The 20908-nt window shown below is 36.6% G+C and overlaps 1 long non-coding RNA gene and 1 pseudogene across 3 annotated transcripts in view; both read left to right on the forward strand.

Annotated features, from left to right (window-relative positions):
- The window catches only part of LOC138159802 (uncharacterized), a 413356-nt gene that overhangs the window by 289822 nt on the left and 102626 nt on the right, over positions 1–20908 (forward strand). The window contains exon 1 of one of the 3 annotated variants that reach the window (XR_011167987.1): positions 11517–11764. The exons of 1 other annotated variant lie outside the window; for it this stretch is intronic. This is a non-coding gene — a long non-coding RNA (uncharacterized lncRNA). Of the gene's footprint in view, positions 1–11516; positions 11765–20908 lie in introns of those variants that run through there. One more of the 3 variants, XR_011167988.1, reaches the window with a different exon arrangement.
- On the forward strand, positions 10707–11311 carry LOC138159801 (spermatogenesis-associated protein 24 pseudogene; annotated as a pseudogene).

Below are 20908 nucleotides of genomic sequence, written 5' to 3' on the forward strand. Positions count from 1 at the left end.
CAAACTAAAGTGATATCCTCCCCACTGTTGACATCCAAAGGGAGATGACCTTTTTCTACAGTTTTACATGTTTCAGACCTTTTCCTTCTTCCCATCAAAATGCGATATTTTCTTAAAGATTTGCTAATCCACAGAATTTAAATTCTTAAGAGACCTCTTGGTAAAACCCCGTTCTAATCCCAGGGCCTATTTGAAATGTACTTTTCTCAGATGGAGGGAGAGACTGAAGAATCATGCGAGGCAGGAATGAATAATCCCCAGTATCTCCTGCCTCTAACATTACTCATGTCTAAACTTCCATCTGGGAAAACTACATATGGGACAACATTGGTAAGATATACCTAATGCAATAACATTATGTTTCTCTCTACATTTTCATTTAAACATGGTACTTCATTCACTTAACCTAAATAAGTGACACTTTCTTTAGCACAGTAAGTTTCAATACTAGAATCAAATCACTTTAAATGGTTGTAGTCCTCATATACATGTATGCATCTATTCAAATATGCACATATCCATGTGTATCTGTATACATATATTATATGTATTTACATTCATATCTGCATCTACACACATTTTTAAATTATTAAAAGAGGGTATGTTCAATTGGGGAAAGGGAGGGAATATGGGATGTACACAGATAAGTATAAAGAAGGAAAGAAACAAGTATCCATTAAGTATCTTTATGCCAGACACTCTACTAAGCATTTTACCACATTATTTCATTTGATCTTTACCACAATGGTGTTTTTTGTAGTTTTTGTAGTTGAGGAAAGGGAAGCACAGAGAGGCAAAGTGACTTACCTAGAGTCACACATTAGATAGTAAGTCTTTAAGGTTGGGAATGAACTCAGCTCTGACCTAGGTAGCTGCCTATGTAACAAGGAACGTTTGATAGAGGCTAAAAGGAGAGCCGAAGTTTTCTAAAAAAAAAAAAAATTGAATAAGGAGGGAAAGTGTGAATGACTGTTGATCTCCACCTCACTTGTCAAAATAGGAGTGGGGAGCTCGCAAGAGCACGGAGTCTTCCAAGGCCTTTCCAGCTGTAAATCTATGATCACGACTTGTTTTAGCCTTTAACCGGAATCCAAATGCCGATTCCCATTGGTGACATTTGCCTTTTCTCTTTTCACTGTACATTATCAAATGTAGTCAAAATATCCTCAAATATTGGCAGATGTTAATGTAGGCACATATGACTGTTAGGCAACGTGTGATGCCTATTCTAAAAGTAGAAGAAAAATACAGATGCAAAAACAAATAAAAAAAAAGATCTTACTGGCTCAGAAATCATGAAAAGGCAGATATGGCCTGAGAAACTAAGAATAGAAGAATAATTATATTTGTCATTGTAAGATGAACAACATTTCAAACATCTTCATTCTGAGCCTATAAATCAACAACACTGGCCATCTGCTGATAATTTAAGTGACCCACCACATTAAATATTTATAACTAATATCGAATAAAATAATAAAAGTTATATCTAATTTATATTTATATCTAATTTCTAAATTTATATCTACTATCAAATAACAAAATTTATATCTAACAAAATAATAAAATGATATAATCTAGGGATAGGTGTCATGCAAGAACTAAGAGACTAGAAAAATAGAGATATGGATGAAAAGAGAAAGAAAAATTTAGTTAATTCATTCATGTAACAAGCATTTATTTAGTGCTAACCATAACTTAGGATCTAAGTACTGCAAATGGTGCTAGGGACAGAGACAGAAATAAAAGCCCCTGCCCTCAAGGAGCTTATTTGTTAATGGAGGCAAACAACATGAAGAGAAAGTATTAGAAACAGGGGAGATCAAGACGAATTTCCTTAGAATGTGACATTTAAGTTTAAGCTTTAAAGGAAGGTAAGCATTCTAGGAGACAGAGTTGAGAAGGGAGAGCATTACTACAGGTCTATTGAGCTAGCCTGTGCAAAAGTATTGAAACAGCAGATGGGATGGGATTTAAGAGATATAACAAGTAGAGTAGTTTGAATGCTAAACTAATGGACAAAGAATAGTAATTAATAATCCTGGGGGAAAAAAAGGCAGAGACAGAGATTGTAAAGGGCTTTAGAATGGCAACACAAAACTTTATATTTTATCCTACAGGCAAGAGGGAACCACTAGAAGTTGTTGAACAAGGGCATTTTATGGACAGTCCTGTGCTTTAGGACGTGTTCTTTTTAAGCCTGTATCTCTTGTTTTCTTTGTTCTCACCATGACCTCCATTCCCTTCTTCCAGACTACAGTCTGTTTTTTCCTACACTATGCTCTTACTCTAATTCAATATCTTAGTGTACCAATTCAACTCTACACTCTATTTTGTAGTCTTAAAGTCCCTGCACTATGTCCAAATATTCTTTGAAAACACCAACCCTATATCACTCTCACTTTTTACCTCTTTCAAAATTATTAATATACTTCTGAATAGAACTAAAGAAAATCATGACATTGTATTAGTTGCCCAAATTTTCATGCTAGCTTATCTCCATGAGCCCTTATTACAACAATCACTTTCCCAATCAAGTGGATCTCCAACTCAACTCATTTTTTTTTTCCCCAAACTTTTTGATCCCTTTTCAAGGCTCCCGATACCTCCCCTTCTATTATGTTTTGAAGTGAGAAATTCAACTCATACTTCACCAACAAAGTTGGACCTTTCTTTGACTTGATTTTTTCATTTCTTTTTTCTTTAAGTTGAATTTTATGTTTATTTTTAGTTTACATCATTCATTTCCACAAGACTTTGAGTTACAAATTTTCTCCCCGTCATTCCCCTACCCACCACCCCAATACAGTGATCCCACTGTATACCCCCTGCTCCAATCTGCTCTTTCCTATATCCTCCTCCATTCCCCTCCAACTTACCAGTAGGGCAAGATGAATCTCTATAACCCAATGCCTGTATATCATATTCCCCAGTTGCATGGAAATAATAATAATAATGATATATGTTTAAACATTTGATTTTAAATGTTTGAATTCCACATTCTTTCCCTCATCACCCACCCTTACTGGGAAGTTAAGCAATTCAATATAGTTTGTACATGTGTAGCTACACAAAACATTTCCGTAGTGGATATATCATGAAAGACTAACTTTATTTCCCTCCATCCTATCCCGACGCCCACTTGTTCTATTCTCTACTTTGACCTTGTCCCTTTTCAAAAGTGTGTGCTTCCAACTTCCCTCTCCCCCAACTTGCCCCCCCCTTCCATCATTGCTCTCTCATTCCCTCCCCCTACTCTCCTATAGGGCAAGATACCTTATTTAGTGTGTATGTCATTCCCTCCCTAAGCCAACTTCATTGAGAATAAGGTTGACTCATTTCCTTTGCCTTCCTCTTATTCTCCTCCATTGGAAATTTTCCCTTGCCTCTTTTATATGAGATAATTTACCCCATTTTGTCTCTCCCCATCTCCTCTCATTATATTCTTCTCTCACCTCTCAATTTTACCTTTTAAGTATCATCCCTTCCTAAACAATTGGTCCTGTGCCCCCTGTGTATGTATAACTGTACACATATATACACACACTCACATATGTATTCATACACCCATATACCCTCCTATATAGACATATGTATGTATGTGTGTGTGTATATGCATATATATGCCCTTCAACTATTCACATACTGAGAAAAGTATCATGAGTTACAATTATCATTTTTCCATGTAGGGATGTAAATAGTTCCAATTTGATAAGTTCTTTATGATTTCTTTTCCTTGTTTACCTTCTCATGCTTCTCTTGCTTCTTGAATTTGAATGTCAAATTTTCTATTCAACTCTGTTTTTTTTCATCAAGATACCTTGAAAATCCTCTATTACACTGAATGACCATATTTTCCCCTGAAACATGATACTCAGTTTTGCTGGGTAAGTGATTCTTGGTTTTAATCCCAGCTCCTTTGACATCTAGAATATTATATTCCAAAGCCTTTTGATCCCTCAGTGTAGAAGCTGCCAGATCCTGTGTTATGCTGATTGTGTTTCCACAATATTCAAATGGTTTTTTATTACCTGCTTGTAATATTTTCTCCTAGATGTGGGGATTTTGGAATGTATCTGTAATATTCCTAGGAGTTTTCTTCTTGGGATCTTTTTCAGGAGGTGATCAGTGGATTCTTTCAACCTCTATTTTTGCCATCAGGGAAGTTTTCCTTGAGAATTTCTTGAAGGATGATTTCTAGGTTCTTTTATTGATCATGACTTTCACGTAGTCCAGTAGTTTTTAAATTATCTCTTCTGGATCTATTTACCAGGTCAGTGGTTTTTCCTATGAGATATTTCACATTGCCTTCTATTCTTTCATTTTTTAGGATCTGTTTAATAGTACCTTGATTTCTCATAAAATCATTCCATTTGCTCCAATCTAATTCTGAAGGAATGATTCTCTTCAGTGAGCTTTTGAGATTCTTTTTCCATCTGACAAATTTGGGCATTCTTCTCCTCATTGCCTTTTTGAGGCTATTTTGCAATTGGAGTTAGTCTATGTTTTAAGGTGTTATTATTTTCAGTCAGGTTGTTGACTCTCTTTTCATGATTTTCTTACTTCATTCTGATTTCTCTTCCCAATTTTTCCTCCACTTCTCTTATTTGGTTTTAAAATCCTTCTGAAGCTCCTCTTTAGCCTGTAAGCAGTTCATATTTTTCTTGGAAGCTTTAGTGGAGGAGTTCTGACTTCATTGTCTTCCTCCTGTTCCATGCTTTGATCCCTCTTGTCTTCAAAAAAGGAATCCAAAGTCAGATCGCTGTGCTTACTTTACTTCCTTATGTTGCCACTCAATTATTTGACTTCTGAGTTTTTTGCAGTAGTAGAACTCTGCTTTCAGAGAGTAGAGATTTGTCCCAAATCCCTGGGGTTTTCTCAGCTGCTGGAGCTATTACTTGGGTGCCATCTCAGAAACCTCCACTGTCTCTGGCACACTGGTCACACACAAAAGGACCTCCACCCTAGACAGCACTCCAGATCCAAGCAGGTTAATGCAAGAGTGATTACCCCTCAGACTGGTTGCTTGATTACCCTACAATCTTCAGGTCAGTACTTATGAAGCAGCCACACCTCTGTATGGTCACTGCAACTCAGCTGCTTCTGCCTCTGGGGGCAGAGACCAGATCACACTCCCAGACCCCCTATTCCCACAAAGTCCACATTGAACTTTCACTTTCTCTTTGGCATTTATGGGTTGACAATTCTGGAAACTGCCACAGCTGCTGGTGATCCACTCTCCTTAAGTCCCTCCAGCTGGGGCTGGACATGGCCACCCTGAGGCTAAAACTGCAGACTCAAGTGGGGCTGGGCTTTTCTCACAGCATGCTGTGATGGACCCTTCCTGCCAGCCTTACAGGCTGTCTTCAGTGGGAGGTTTGTTTCTCTTTGTCACTTTGAGGGTTCTGTAGCCCTAAAGTTTGTTTAGCATCATTTTTATAGGTATTTGAGGTGGTTATGTAGGGGGCATAAGGAGTTTTCCTACTTCTATGCCACAATCTTGGTTCCACCTCTGAATTGATTTTTTTAAAAAAATAAGTTTTTTTCCTTTAAAAAAATCTTTAGTTTTTCTAAGAATTATTCTTTTATTATGGGACTTTATATATAGCTGGGGCTTTTTTACATCATTTTTCTTCTTCTGATTTTATGTCTTGATCTTCCCTGTCACTAAAGTAGATTTTTTATGGTTAGGGTCATTTTGTTTCTTGTTTGCTCATTTTTCTAGCCTATTTCTTGACTTTGCACTTTATATTATGGTTCGGCTTTACTCACCTGGGGAAGAAGTATTATCCTTCAGACTCCAGAATTCAATTCCATTCAATTCATGTTATTTTAAAGTCATTCAGAAGTGAATTTTGTGACAGTTCAATTTGAATGTTCCCTCTACTTTGCCATCTTGACTTTGCTATAACATATTCTCCTCATCTCCTGTTAGCTAGAAATCTTTGCCCAGTATTCCGTTACTACCTTCTCTTCCCCAGACTTTTTTCCCTTTTTGTTCAATACTGTTTTCCCTAATGATCTCATTGACTCCCATGAATCTAATCATCATCTCTGTGTGTATTATTCTTAGGTCTATACATATCTCTTGTCTCTCTCCTGATCTGTAAAACTGATGACCATTTCTTTTGGACTTCTGAAAATGAATATCCTCTAGGACAGAAGTGTCAAAACTTCCTAGACCCTCTGTGGCTAACAAAACTCCCAGGTGCCCCTGAAACCAGATTAGAATGTAAATATAAAGTGTTTGACAAAAATATAATATGACATAGATTGCTTATTTGTGGTTTTTAAGATAATATGCAGCCCATGGGGATCTGTTTCTGCTGGAGTTTGACTACACTGCTATAGGGCTAGGCATCTTAAACTCAACATGGAATGAAACCCAGTGTCTACACATCCAAGAAGCAAACTTCTTCTCTTTCCAGCTTTCCTAATACTCTCAAAGACAACACCATTATCCAAATCACCCAGGCTTAAAACCTCTCTAAAATTTACTCCATATATCCATTCAATTCTCAAATATCATTTGTACTGTCACAAAATTTCTCACTTATATCCTCTACATGCACCTAGACACAAACTTATAGACTCTCATCACTTCTCATCTATACCATTTCTATAGGGTACTAACTTGTATCCATAATTCAGGTTGTTCCTCACTACAATCCATCCTCCACTCAACTGTGTGCTTGGTTTGACCAAATTGTAGGTCTGACCATATATCATTTTCCTACTCAGTAAACTCCACTCTTTGACTTTTACCTTGAAAACCAAAATTAAGTCTCTGATTTGCCATTTACTTCCCTTCCAAAACTAATTCATTTGTACCTTTCTATTCTTATTATATTTGTAAGAGTGGTAGTTTTTTTTTAAAAAAAAGAGAATATTTATTTTGAAAGATAATCACAAATGCCAAACATTATCCATTTGACCCATGGGAGACATAATTCTCCTTCCTATGCCTCACCACCTCAGACTCTAAGGAAGGAAAGGTGATTAGATTTATAGTATAACTCAGTTCCAATAGATCACAGACCCAGCTTCAAGACCAGAATCACCTTCCGGCTTCAGTCCCAGGCACCCTATTCTCAGGGCTTCCATGACAACCTCACTGGCTTACTGTAATAACTCACCTGTAATCTGGTGCCAACATTGCCTTTGCTTGAACTCCCTATCATGTGGGGATCACTCTGGCATCTGAAATTTGGAATGACATAAAAAAAAGTAAAAGAGAACAAAACATCCCCCAGACACATTTCTCAGCTAGGGTAAAAGACAGGTAAACAGAAAAAGGCAAATCACTCCCTTCTCATGGTTTCAGTCCATTCTACTAATTCTTGGCAGAGCAGATAGTCTTAGAGTCATATAAAAATGTCCAGCCTTTGGGGGGCTCAGCTGAGATGGTGACATAGAAATAGGAAAATTCTGTGAGCTCCCCCCATAAACACCTCAAATACCTATAAAAATATGACTCTCAAATAAATTTTAGAACTACACAACCCAAAATGTGACAGAGACAAACAAATCTCCCACTGAAGGCAGCTTGGCAGGCCTACAAGAAGGGTTCATTTCAGAGAGATGGGAGACAAGCCCAGTCCCGTTTGAGCCATGGTTTTAGCCTCAGGGTGGCTGTGAGCAGCAGCTGCCAGAGCAGACTTCACGAGAGTGAATCACCAGCAGCTGTAGTGGTTTCCAGACTTAGCAACCCATTAACACCAAAGATAAAGTAAAAGGTCAGTGTAGAACTCTGTTGGAAGTGGGGGTGACATGGCTATTTCAGAGCTCCTGGACTACAGATCACAAGGGGATCAAGAGACCATTCAGAGGGTAATTGTTCTTACTTTAACCTGCTTGGTTCTGGATCTCAGTCTTGGGTGGAAGTCCTGGAGAGTGTAGCCAATGGGCCAGAGCTTCTGGGGAACTCAAAGAGGGCACCCAACTATTAGCTCTGGCAGTTGAGAAAACCCCAGAAATTTCAGAGAAAGCTCTCCTTTCTGGAATCAGAGTTCTACCATGGCAAAGAGCTCAAAAGTCAAGTAATTGAGTGGCAATATGAGCAAGTAGAGTAAGCAAAGCAATCACAACAATGAAACCTTAGATTCATTTTTTGTAGACAAAAAGGATCAAAGCATGGAATAGGAGGAAGACTACAAAGTCAGAACTCCTGCATCAAAAGCTTCCAAGAAAAATACGAACTGGTTACAGGCCATGGAGGAGCTCAAGAAGGACTTTGAAAATAAAGTAAGAGAAGTAGGGGGAAATTGGGAAGAGAAATGAGAATGAGACAAGAAATTCATTAAAAGGGAGTCAACAACCTGACTGAAGAAAATGACACCTTAAAAATAGACTAACTCAAATGACAAAAGAGTCTCAAAAAGCCAATGAGGAGAAGAATGCCAAATTTTCTCCATGGAAAAGGAATTTCAAAAGCTCCCTAAAGAGAATAATTACTTCAGAATTATATTGGAGCAAGTGGAAGCTAATGACTTTATGAGAAATCAAGATACTATCAAACAGATCCAAACAAATAAAAAAAAGAAAAGGCAATGTTAAATATCTGATTGGGAAAACCACTGACCTGGAAAATAGATCCAGGAGAGCGAATTTAAAAATTATTGGGTTACCTGAAAGCCATGATAAAAAAAAATAACCTAGAAAATTTCCTTTAATAAATTCTCAAGGAAATTTGCCCTGATGTTTTAGAACCAGAGGGCAAAATAGAGGTGGAAAGAATCCACTGATCACATCTTGAAAAAAATCCCAAAAAGAAAACTTCTAGGAATATTATAGCCAAATTCTAGAGTTCCCAGGACAAGTAGCAAATATTCCAAGAAACCAGGAAGAAACAATTTGAATATTGTGGAAACACAATCAGGATAACACAAGATCTAGCAGCTTCTATATTAAGGGATTGAAGGGCTTGGAATATGATATTCTGGAGGCCAAAGGAGCTAGGATTAAAGCTAAGAATCACCTACTCAGGAAAACTGAGTATAATATTTCAGTGGAAAATATGGTCATTCAATGAAAAAGAGGACTTTCAAGCATTCTTGATGAAAAAAACAGAGTTGAATAGAAAATTTGACATTCAAATACAAGAAGCAAGAGAAGCATGAGAAGGTAAAAAGGGAAAATGAAATCATAAGGAGCTTATTAAAGTTGAACTATTTACATTACTACATGGAAAATGATTATTGTAACTTATGAAAATTTTCTCTGTATGAGGGTAGTTGAAAGGAATATAAAGATATATATATATATACACATACAAACATATGTATATATACATGTATATATTTATATAGGAAGGTGTATTTTTGGTCTGAATACATATGTGAGCATGTGTATATATGTGTACAGGTATACATAGACAGAGGACATAGGATCAGTTAAATAGGATGCGATGATATCTGAAAAAGTAAAATTGAGAGGTGTGAGAGGAATATAATGAGAGGCGATGGGAAGAGTCAAAATGGGGTAAATTATCTCATATAAAAGAGGCAAGAGAAAACTGTTACAATGGAGGGGAAGAATGGGAAGGCAAAAGGGAATGGGTCAACCTTACTCTCTTCGATTCTGGGTTAAGGATGGAATATCATACAGACTAAATTCTGTATCTTACCCTATAGGAAAGTAGGCAGGAAGGGAATAAGAGGGGGGATGATAGATGGAAGGGCAGCTTGGGGGAGAGGGTAAATAGAAGCACATACTTTTGAATAGGGACAGGGTCAAAGTTGAAAATAGAATAAGTGGGGGGCAGGATAGAATAGAGGGAAATATAGTCAGGCTTTTTACAATATATCCACTATGGAAATGTTTTGCATAACTTATACATGTACAACCTATATTGAATTGCTTATTTTCCTAGTAAGGGTGGGTGACAAGGGATGAAGGGAAAGAAACTAGAATTCAAAGTTTTAAAATCAAATTTTTAAAAATATTATTATTATAATTTTAACATTCAACTGGGAAATTAGATATACAGGCACTGGGATATAGAGATCCATCTTGCCCTACTAGAAAGTCTTAGGGGGAATGGGGGAAGATATAGGAGATAGCAGATTTGGGGAGGGGGTATTCAGTGGGATCACTGTTTTGGGGTGGTGGGCAGGAGAAAGACAGGCAGCAAATTTGCAATCAAATTCTTGTGGAAATCAATGTTGTAAACTAAAAATAAAGAAAAAGAAAAGAAAAATACCCAGATGAAAAGATGGAAGGAAGAGAGCAATGAATTTCATCTCAAAAATTTTAAGGACACAGCCAAATGAGGGAAATCATACAACCCATGCTGTTGGGGACATGTTAGGCTCCACATTAGGGAAACTAGGCCTCCTCAAAACCCAAGTTGTATATTTTAGTCCCCCTCCCCTCCCTTTTTGATCTAGTGCTATCCTACTTGGCATTTCTTACATGTGATATTTCAGGTATTCCATCTTCTACTTTCTTGCCTTTGTCCTGAATTTTATTTCTTCCTCATCTCTACTTCTTATAGTATTTGTTTTTTTCAAGATTAATTCAATTCAAATCTCACTTAGTTCAGCCCTTCTAGGTCCTATTATCACTCCAGTCACTAATACCTTCACCTCTGAGAATACCTCCCACAATTTGGTATGCATCATATAAGTACCTACTTATTTGCAGATCATCTTGCCCATTAGAATTTGTGCTTCTTATTTCTAACAAACTGGAGCTAGGGTATGAAGATGGCAGAGGCTTTGAAGAATTATCTGAAGGATGAGAATACAGTGCCCTGTGCCTGCCAACAACTTCGGGATGTAATTGCGTCTTAGTAGCAAGTGATCCAGTGGCTGAAAAGGGCAATGGCCATCCAGGAAGAGAAATTTGTGAGTAAAGAAGAATGTGAAGCTGTGGTAAAGAAGCTGGAGGAGGAAAAGGCAGCCCATGCCCAGACCAAGGGCCTGTTGGCTAAAGAGACAGAAACTGCAATTTGCTCTTAGAGAGGTGGAGGTGCTGCTCAAGCAACTGGAAAGAGAGAAACAGGCTTTTGAAAAGGTGCTATCCAGCGTCAAGAACAAAGTTCTGACAGAGTCCACCAAGAAGGACAAGCTTATCACCAAGTGAAATGAAACTGAGTCTCACATTATAAAGGAAGAAGATATTCTTAATGGGAAAGAAAATGAAATTAAGGAACTACAGAATGTCATCAGTCACCAGAAACAGATCTTCAGACATCAGATATCAGACTTCCAGATTCAGAAGCAGCAAGAGAATTACATGGCCCAAGTGCTGGACAGGAAGCAAAACAAGGCTCTCCACCAGGGGCTTCAAGGGACTTGGAGACAAATAAATCTGCTTCCACTTAAAAAAAAAAGAATTTGTGCTTCTTGAGCTGAGAGACAATATTTTCATCCCTTAGTATTCTTGGCAGTTAGCACAATGACTGACACATAGTGAGCACTTAATAAAATGTTTGTTGACTGACTGGTTGAATCCTTCCTCACCTTCTACTCATAAACTCAAATACTAATCATAGGTCCAGTGTTTTCACTGGGCTCATATTTCTAGAGATTAAAAGGATATATTAAGTTGAGGTAGGAGAAGGTAGAGTTTTCTGAGAAAGGCCCATTTTTTTTTCAGTTAACTTCCTCAGCTGAGCTTTAAGGAAGAACAAGTAGGCTGGAATCGTCACTATAAGGAATGAAATAAAATCATTTGGGGAGATGTAAAAGGACTACTTCATGGAAGGGTAGAAAGGAGGCAAGAAAAAGAGAAGAGAAATGGGATAGAATGAACTTCACAGGTAAATGGATGAAAAATAAACCATGAATTGTTCTGTTTTAGATTGTGTTCATTTGTATTCAAATTGATGGCCTTCCTCAAAGCCTTTAAGTCCTCCTAACTAATGATGACTGGATGAAATCATATAATAATATTTTGTTACTTCTTTAAATATTTTTGAAAGATGCTGGATTTAGTAAATAAAGGATTCATCATATGAATACATGGGAATGCACAGTATTTCACATATATGATACATTCTCATTGATTTATTAATGCCAAGTTCTCACTTCATTAAGTGGCTCTGTAATTTTTTTTTTTTTTTAAGCAATCAGGGTTAAGTAACTTGCTCAAGGTTACATGGCCAGTTATTTCTGGGTGTGGTGCTGAGTGTCTGAGCCCGGGATTCGATCTCCAGGTCCTCCCAACACTGGAGCCAGTGCTCTTACTCGCTGAGTCACCTGGCCGCCCCTAAGCAATTGGGGTTAAGTAACTTGCTCAAGGTTACACGGCCAGGTGTTTCTGGGTGGGTGCTAAGTGTCCGAGCCCAGGATTCCATCTCCAGGTCTTATCAACACTGGAGCCAGTGCTCTTACTTGCTGTGCTACCTGGCCGCCCGTGGCTCTGTATTTTTATATGGATACAGATAGTATATATTCACACTCAGGTCCAGTTCCCCAGTATATATAATAGTCCTTAAACATTAAAAAAAAGACCCAAACAATTTAACTTTAATGTAGGACATAATGTCATCCCTATATACATGTTTTACAATTTAGAATTTCTGTTTCAACCTGATAACATAGCATTTTATGAAGGTAACCTACACAAATAATGGATGAGTGCAAATCAAATTCCATGTTTTATGGACTCTGAATCAAATTAGAGTGAAGAGGAATAATACATTTAAATAATTGGTCATCTTTGGCTCTTTTTTATACATTGCTCCAAGAATGGTGACTTGAGCTTGGATTTCCTTTTCCTCTACTATGAGAAATTGTCATGAGGTGATAATTAACAAGAATAAAAGTAAACGTAGTTGAAATAATGTAAATATGACTTTCCTCAGGTAGTCTATTTGACAGACTGATAATTTTATAGCACCTTCATGTAGTCCTCTGTAGTCTTGGATCTTCCCTATACAAAGAGGTCTATTTCTCACTTGATGCATTTGAGAAATGATCCTTCCTTAATGAATTTATTCTAAAGCCAGCCACATCCAAAGATCAGTCAGTTTTGTTCAGTTTCTAAGCTCAGGGACTGGCTTGATGACTATTCCCACTTTGTCTTCTATTGTTACCACCTTTTGCTTTATCCTAGATACCCCTCACCCTGACTCATACAGAAAAAAGTATGTTTGTTAGTCTTTCTCTCTTATTTTTCTTTCTCTTAAATCAGCTCCCTGCCCTGATTAGGTTTTCTAAGGTTTTAAGTTATATATCTAGGACAGATATTCCAGATGGACAATGAAATAATGTCAGAATTCATCAGGAGTATAGAGTTAAATGGATTGCCTTTAAAAAACTCCTCTAAAGGCCTCAAGCTTCCCATGAAAACAAAAGCCTATGTTGGCAATATTATTATTATCATTATTCTAAGAGTGTTCATGTATAGCAAGAAAATATGTAATGCAATTGATTTTAAAAATTCAAAAATTAATAGCATACAAAGGGCATTGGAAGCCTACATAATGGTTGTGAGCTGTCTGGATGATATAATCAATAAAGAATGTGGAGAAAGAACACAAGTGAAAGAAGCCATCAGTAAAATATAGTAGGTAAAGAACATGTGGTCTGGTCACAAATAAATAGCATGACATGAGAGGTGGAGATCCAGGACACTCCATTGGTATCCTAAGTATTTTATAAGAAAGCAAGGAAATTCTTTAGCGTATAGCATGAATGCCCCATGGTGAAATTATGGGAACAAAAGATCAAGAATCTCAGAATATTAGAAGAATGGATGGATTATTGTTTTCATTGTTGTGTAGTGAGGAACTTCCAAATGACTGATATCAGAGATTATTATAAAAGATTAGTGTTCAATTTGGAATCACGAAAGGAAAACACATATAAGTTTAAAATAACAAATGACAAAGAAAACTTTAAAAAATATTACAGAATTTCTAATCTTTTATCCCCAAGTGCAAGAAATTATACCTAAATCCTTTCTTATTAGTCATCCCCTTAATTTCATTCTTAATCTATATAATTAATCAGCATATATTTATAAAGTTCTTAACTATGTGCTAAATGCTAGATCTTTATACCAGCGATACAAACAGAGGCAACTGGAAATTCAGAGGGGGGTTGGGGAAGATATGGGAGAAAGCAGATTGGGAGAGGGTATATTCAGTGGGATCACTATTTGGGGGTCATGGGTATGGGAAAGATGGGGAGAAATTTTGTAGCTTAATATCTTGTGGAAATGAATGATGTAAACTAAAACATAATAATAAAAGAAGAAATGAGAAAAAAATGAAAAAAAAAGAAAAAAGTTTGGCTAAAATAGGTACTTTCAATTTATCTCCTCTCACTCTGTTCTAAACTCCTTACAGTCTCTCTTTATCATCCCGACCCAATTACTCTCTATAACACTACTAATGATTTGTTAGTTAACAAATCCAATGGCCTTTTCTCATCGTTCATTCTCTTTGGCCTCTCTGTAGCCTTTGACACTACTGATCACTCTCTCCAATTTGATCATCTCTTGGTTTGGGGGATACTGTTCTCTCCTCTTTCTCTTCCTACCTCTGTGACTGCTCGTCTGTCTCTTTTGCTGAATCCTCTTCCAGGTCATGTCATTTATCCATCGATGTCCCTCTGTTTTTTTCCTGCACCCTCCTCTTTCCTCTCTCTATTCTACTTCCTTAGTAGTCTCATAAATTCCCATGGAGTTAATTACCATTTCTCTACTGATGGTTCTCAAATCTTGCTATTCTGCCCCAGTCTCTCTACTGACTTTTTAAGACCAAGTGCCTTTCAGATATCTCAAGCTGCAGATGTCTAAAAGATATCTTCAACTCAATGTGTCCTAGATAGAATGAGTGACTTTTCCTCCTATAGCCTCCATTCTTCCAACCTTCCCTGTCACTACGGAGGGCAAAACCATCCTCCAAGTCCCTCAGGCTCATAACTTAGGAGTCATCCTGGATTCCTCCCTCTCTTCCAAGACTATGTCCAAGCTGTAGCCAAGGACTGTTGATGTCATCTCCGAAATTTCTCTCTTCACCTCACACCTGGACTATTACAATAGGCTGCTATGGGTCTGTCTGCCTCAAATCTCTAACCACTTTAACTCATTCTCTATTCAGACACCAAAGCGCAGATCCAATCATATCACTCCCCCAAACACACACATACAAACACACAATTAATTCCAGTGACTTCCTATTGCCTCCAGGATCAAATACAAAATTCTCTGTGTGGCATTCAAAATACTTCATAACCTAGCTGCCTCCTGCCTTTTCACTCTTCTTGCACCTTACTTTCTGACATATATTGTTCATTCCAGTGACTGCTCTCCTGGCCCTTCTTTAAATAAGACAAGATACTCTACATCGGGCTTGTGAGCATTTTCAAAAAATGAACTCCACTTTGACTTCGGACCTCCCTGGCTTCCTTTAGGTTCCAAAATAATTTCCACCTTCTACAGGGAGTATTCTCTCACCACTATTGATTCTAGTGACTTCCCTCTGTTAATTATTTCCTATTTTTCCCATATATAGTTTGGTTTGAGGCAGGACTGTCTTTTGCCTCTTTTTGTTTCCCTAGTGCTTATCACAGAACCTGAAATATAGTAGATTCTTCATCAATGTTTATTGATTGAGTGAGCATGGGCTAAAGCACAGAAGTGGGGATATGACATCACATTTTTAAATTTATGACACACCATAAGGTATAAAAGTCATATTGTGAATGAGTTTTTTGTTACTTTATTTTATCATTTGTTCATGCAAAGTCATTTATTAAGAACCTACTTTTTTATGGCAATGTATGAATAACTATAAACCAAAGATTGTTTATAAGATTAGTTTATAAGATTTTTAATGCTTTACAATGACACAATTGACTTCTTTGATAAATTCCTTAATTAAGAACAGTAAAAAAAAAAATCTTCCCCTTATTCCAATCCTGGGATGTTTAGCAAATAAAATATAATAGTCTAACAACTATTATACCCAACTTTATAATGAGAATTAAGGACAGGTAGGGGGCACAGTGGATAGAGAGCTGAACTGGGAGTCAGGAGGACTAATCTTCCTAGTTCAAATCTGATCTCAGACATTTACCTGCTATGTGACCCTGGGCAACTTATTGACTTCAGTTTCCTCATCTGTAAAAGGAGCTAGAGAAGGAAATGGCAAACTATTCCAGAATTTCTGCCAAGAAAAACCTAAATTGATTCACAAAGAGTAGGGTGTGACTGAAATGACTGAATAACAACAACATAATGAAAGTTTGGAAATTAGTGTTTGCTACAATGTTTGGAAAATATATTACTTAAGTTATTCATTTCTTCCAAGAAGTTATCTAAAGAGAAGCACAAGGGGAAACAGTGCACCTTAATTCTGAAGGGCACCTAATTCAGAGTAAAGTATTTCATCCTTAAGCTTCTTGGCCAATCATGTTAGAAATAAAAGTGATGCTGCAGTGGCACACAAGGGGAAAAATGAATACTTTAATCCATGAGACAAATCACTTAGGAAAAAGATTATACCACATAGCGTTTTAATTCATGTTCAATTATAATGATTGATCTGGGGCAAGTTTGGGATGTAGTCAGTTATTTTTCTGACAGGTAGAATAAATAGACTTGAGCATTTTTCAGGCCTTAGAAAAAATGAATATAAGATGTAAAAGGAATTGCACAAACATACAAATTTTTAAAAATGTTCACATGATAATTATCTGTTGGTTTTTGTGAAGGTGTTTCCTTACCTCCATGTTCATAGCAAATATCATACACTTTACTAAAATGTGTCTAACACAATTTTCTCAGATGAAAAGAGTGACCAATTTCCTTACTGCTTCTTCATTGCACTAACCCAGCAACCTCAGCATGGTTGCCTGGATACTCAGAATCTCCTTGAGGATTCTGCTGATTAAAGGGCAATTTAGTGATTTGAAGATCTTGATCTGTCATCTAGATAAAGAAATTCTCAGTCCAAAAAATATGTGTATGTAGAGGGAAAGTGGAAATGGGAGTAAGGCTTGTATCAAGTATCCATTTGAGCATTTGATTTAGAGATGATTTCCCATAAAAGCAACTTTTGAATTTCCTATGATAATACATGTATCTGTGATGCATAGACATGCATGGATATATTACAAATTTAAATTACATATTTTTATGCATCTATATGATGAATGTATACTTATATATTAATATACCAACATGTATCTATATACAGATTTCATAATCAATTATCATTATATAGGTATGTGTATGAATAAAGTAAATATAAATTTGTTTTTTAATATAGACTTGTGATTTCATCTGTGCAGAGGACTCCCCATAATCACCAAGCAGACTTACAAGTATTCTGCAATTTACACTCTTAGATTGTTGCTTGATTCATTGAGAGGTTAAGTAGCTTGCCCATCATCATACACAGCCAGTGTGTGTTGGAAGTAAGATTTGAACCCAGGCCTTACCAAAACTGGTGTCAGATTTCTATCCATAATGCTCAGACTCCCAGGGAACCAAATTAAACAGCCATGACCCTTATCTCCTACAAATATATAGTCTAAAATCTGACCTAAACCAATATCCATATTTTATCAAATATGTATTGATCAGTCTATAGTATGTCTCTAGCTTTAACCTCATTGGAAATACCATGTTTGGTAAGGGCATTATCTATTTGTGTGAATAAGGAATGATACAAGAAGCAATGACTTGCCTTTTTCAAAAGAAGTAGGTTCTCTTTAATCTGTAGGTGTAGTTCACAATATGACATATAGCCTGGGTGGAGGAGGTTGCTTTCTGTTTCTTAATGGTTTTATACAATTCTTTCATAACTGCCTCAGGGCAGAATGTGAAGGGTACTTCTTTGAGGTCAAAGAAAAAATGGTGGCAAGCAGATCGAAAGATTGAGATGTTTTAAAAAAAAGTATATAAAAGTAGAAATCAAGAGCAGGTAAACTTACAAATATATGGCATGGTCCTGTAAGGATATTATGTCAGGACCTGATATAAAACTCAGAATAAGGGTAGGATTTTTTAAAAAGCTACATAAAAAAAGACAAGTTCTGTTTATGTTTTGTTTTGCTACTTTTTATGATCTATTTTTAAAGCACGAGGGGAATCAAAGACAGGACAAGATTGCTTTTGGGGCAGAGAGGACAATAAAATTTGGCAGGGAGATGGAACAACTACTCATTTCCTAGTCTGCTTCTGTTTTCCTTGAAAAAAAAATGAACTATGTAGTGGAAAGAAAATGCTACAAGTGGCTAATAAATCATTGACACTAAAGAAAATTATGAAGCAACTATTGGTCTTTAATGACTTGAAGTCCATTGGCTCAGATATAGGTACTGCAAGCAGTGGGGAACATGAATACAAAGCTTCTTTCAGGGTTTTTTTTTCCTAAATATGGTGGAAAATAAGAAAGGTATTTCAAGATTTGACAAAGAGAAATTTTAAAAAGGGGAAGCAAGTGGTGGATGGAGAAGGAAGAAGAGGAAGAGGAAAAGAAAGGGTAAGAGAGTAAAAAAGAAGGAAGTGGCTATGGTGGAGAAGGACAAAAAAGACAAGGAGAAAAAAAAAAATCTAGACTTTATATGCCAGTGAACTTGACTTGGGGGTATAGAAAAATTTCAGAATGGATCAGTAAAAAGAAAAAAAATGTAAATATACAGAAAAGAACTCCTTGATCTCAAAGAGAAACAAGGTTTCAATGATTTCATCTATAATAAATTATCTGGTTTTACCAGACTATCCTTGTTTCTTTTTCTTTTGCTATTATTAAACCTAAATAGTTCAGGGAAATGGGGGTTATGGGATAGATGATAGTACAATGAGACATATTTATAACTGATTGAGTGTCTAGGCATAAGGAGAAATCATTGATTGCTTGATGCCCACTTGGTAGGGAGTCTCTAGTGTTATACTTAAGTAAACCGCTTTGTCTTTTGCTAATGATATTTTTATTAAGTATTTGGATAAAGACATAGGTGGCATAATTTAAAACTTAACAGATGACAGAAGTTTGTGAGGAATAACCACATGCACCATTATGCATACACACACATACACACATACACATGCAACACAGCAAAAGATATTCAGTAGCTAGAACATGGGACAAAATCTAAAGATTTAATAAGGAGAAATGTAATCATTAACCTTGGTTCAAAAGACAATTTCTTTAAATATAATAGAGTAAAAGTGAGAATAGACTTTTATAAGAAATGCATTTCTTTGTGAATTCGTGAGTCAGCTTTGAACCTAGGCCCTACTTAATATAGTGTCAGGTTATAGCATGGTATATATAAAAAAAATCTAATAGAATCTTGGCCAATATGCCAAAGTAAATAGCATCCAGGACTATAGAGGAAATGTCCCTACAATTCTCTACCATAGTCAGATCATGACTGGTATATTGTGTTAAATTCTTGTGATTTTTAAGATGGTAAAGAGAAAGATTCATGGGAAATAGTTATGTTGAAGTTTTGAAGGGCTGTCATGCATATGCTTTAGTTTGGGCATGTGGATCCGACAACCTTGAGGCTTCATGTGGCCCTCTAGGTCCTCAAGCGCAGCCCTTTGACTGAATCCAACCTTCATAGAAGTCTGCAGGATCCCCATCCCTGGTTCATTCACAAAGGAAAAATTCAGGAAAAGGGTGAGTATTAGCAAGGAGGACAGTTTAGATTTTATTTAAGACAATTTTTTTCTTAACTAGTAGCGCTATCTGAAAATGAAATCATCTGCCTTTGGAGGTAGAAGGTTATTTCTCAGTTAATGTTTTTAAGTAAAAGTATTATGACTCCTTTTCATATATACTTTAGTTGAGATTATTTTCCAGGTATGAGTTAGATTAGATTGTTAGTGAGGAATCCTAAAATTCTTGGTTTTGTATTCATTTCATTATAGTTCTAAAAACAAGAGACTAATAATACCTGGAGAGGTTGGGAAATATTGGAGATGCTCTAGGCAAAGATCAATGGGGAGAGAAACAGAAGCAATATTGTCATTAGTTTATGCTACAAACCACAAGGACAGAGGGAATAGATAAGTGAAAGGAATATTCAACCTATTAAGTAGTCACTATGTGCCAGTCAATGGAGATGAAAATAGAAAATAATCCAGATAGTTCTTACTTTTAGATATCACATACTCTGTCAGGGAGAAACAACAAAACAAAGAAAGTTTAGTTTCTGATGGTAAAGCCTTAACAGGGGTGGGGAACATGTGACTTTGAGATTACATATAGCCCTCTAGGTCCCCAAGTGTGGCCCTTTGAGTGAATCCAAACTTCACAGAACAAATCAACTTAATAAAAGGATTTGTTCTGTAAAGCCTAGATTCAATCAAAAGACCACATCTGATAACGCAGAAGGTGACATGTGGCCTCGAGGCTGTAGGTTCCACACCCCTCATAGGAGTATGTAGAAGCAAGGCAGATAGCAAGAGTCAGAGTTCCTTGAGTTATACTATATCTGTAGATCAGAAAACTGTGTTGGTGGTCTGTCGGTGAGGCTTGAGTGAATAGTAGAACACATAGTAAGAACTGGTGGGCCTCCATCTCACTGGAAGGGAAAGAATTGGTGACTGCCATGGCATTCAAGTGATCTGATTAGTCAAGAAGCTTGAAAAAGTTTCTAGAACCAGTGGAGAAGAGGGAAAACAACAAAGAAAAATGGGTACTCGTAGTGTATCACTTCTTCCTGTTCCCCTGCCTTCCCTATTGTCGAAAATGAGCTGTGCTTTGAAGGGTCAGAGATTACATAAGGCAGAGTTAAAGAGACGGTGTATTAGGGTTGTATAGCACTTAAATAGGATATAGAATTCCATTTATACAAAATAACAAAAGAGATTATTTGACAGGAAAGATAAGTGAGAGGCATAATGTCAAGGTCATTAAATGCCAAAGATAAGAGATTTTTTTTTTTCCTGAACACAATAGGGAGAGAGCCATTGAATATTTTTGAGTAAGGTT

This window comes from Petaurus breviceps, unplaced genomic scaffold (assembly GCF_028583685.1).
Source record: "Petaurus breviceps papuanus isolate PSGF00001 unplaced genomic scaffold, PetGlider_PUasm1.0 178, whole genome shotgun sequence".
NCBI classification, from domain to species: Eukaryota; Metazoa; Chordata; class Mammalia; order Diprotodontia; family Petauridae; genus Petaurus; species Petaurus breviceps.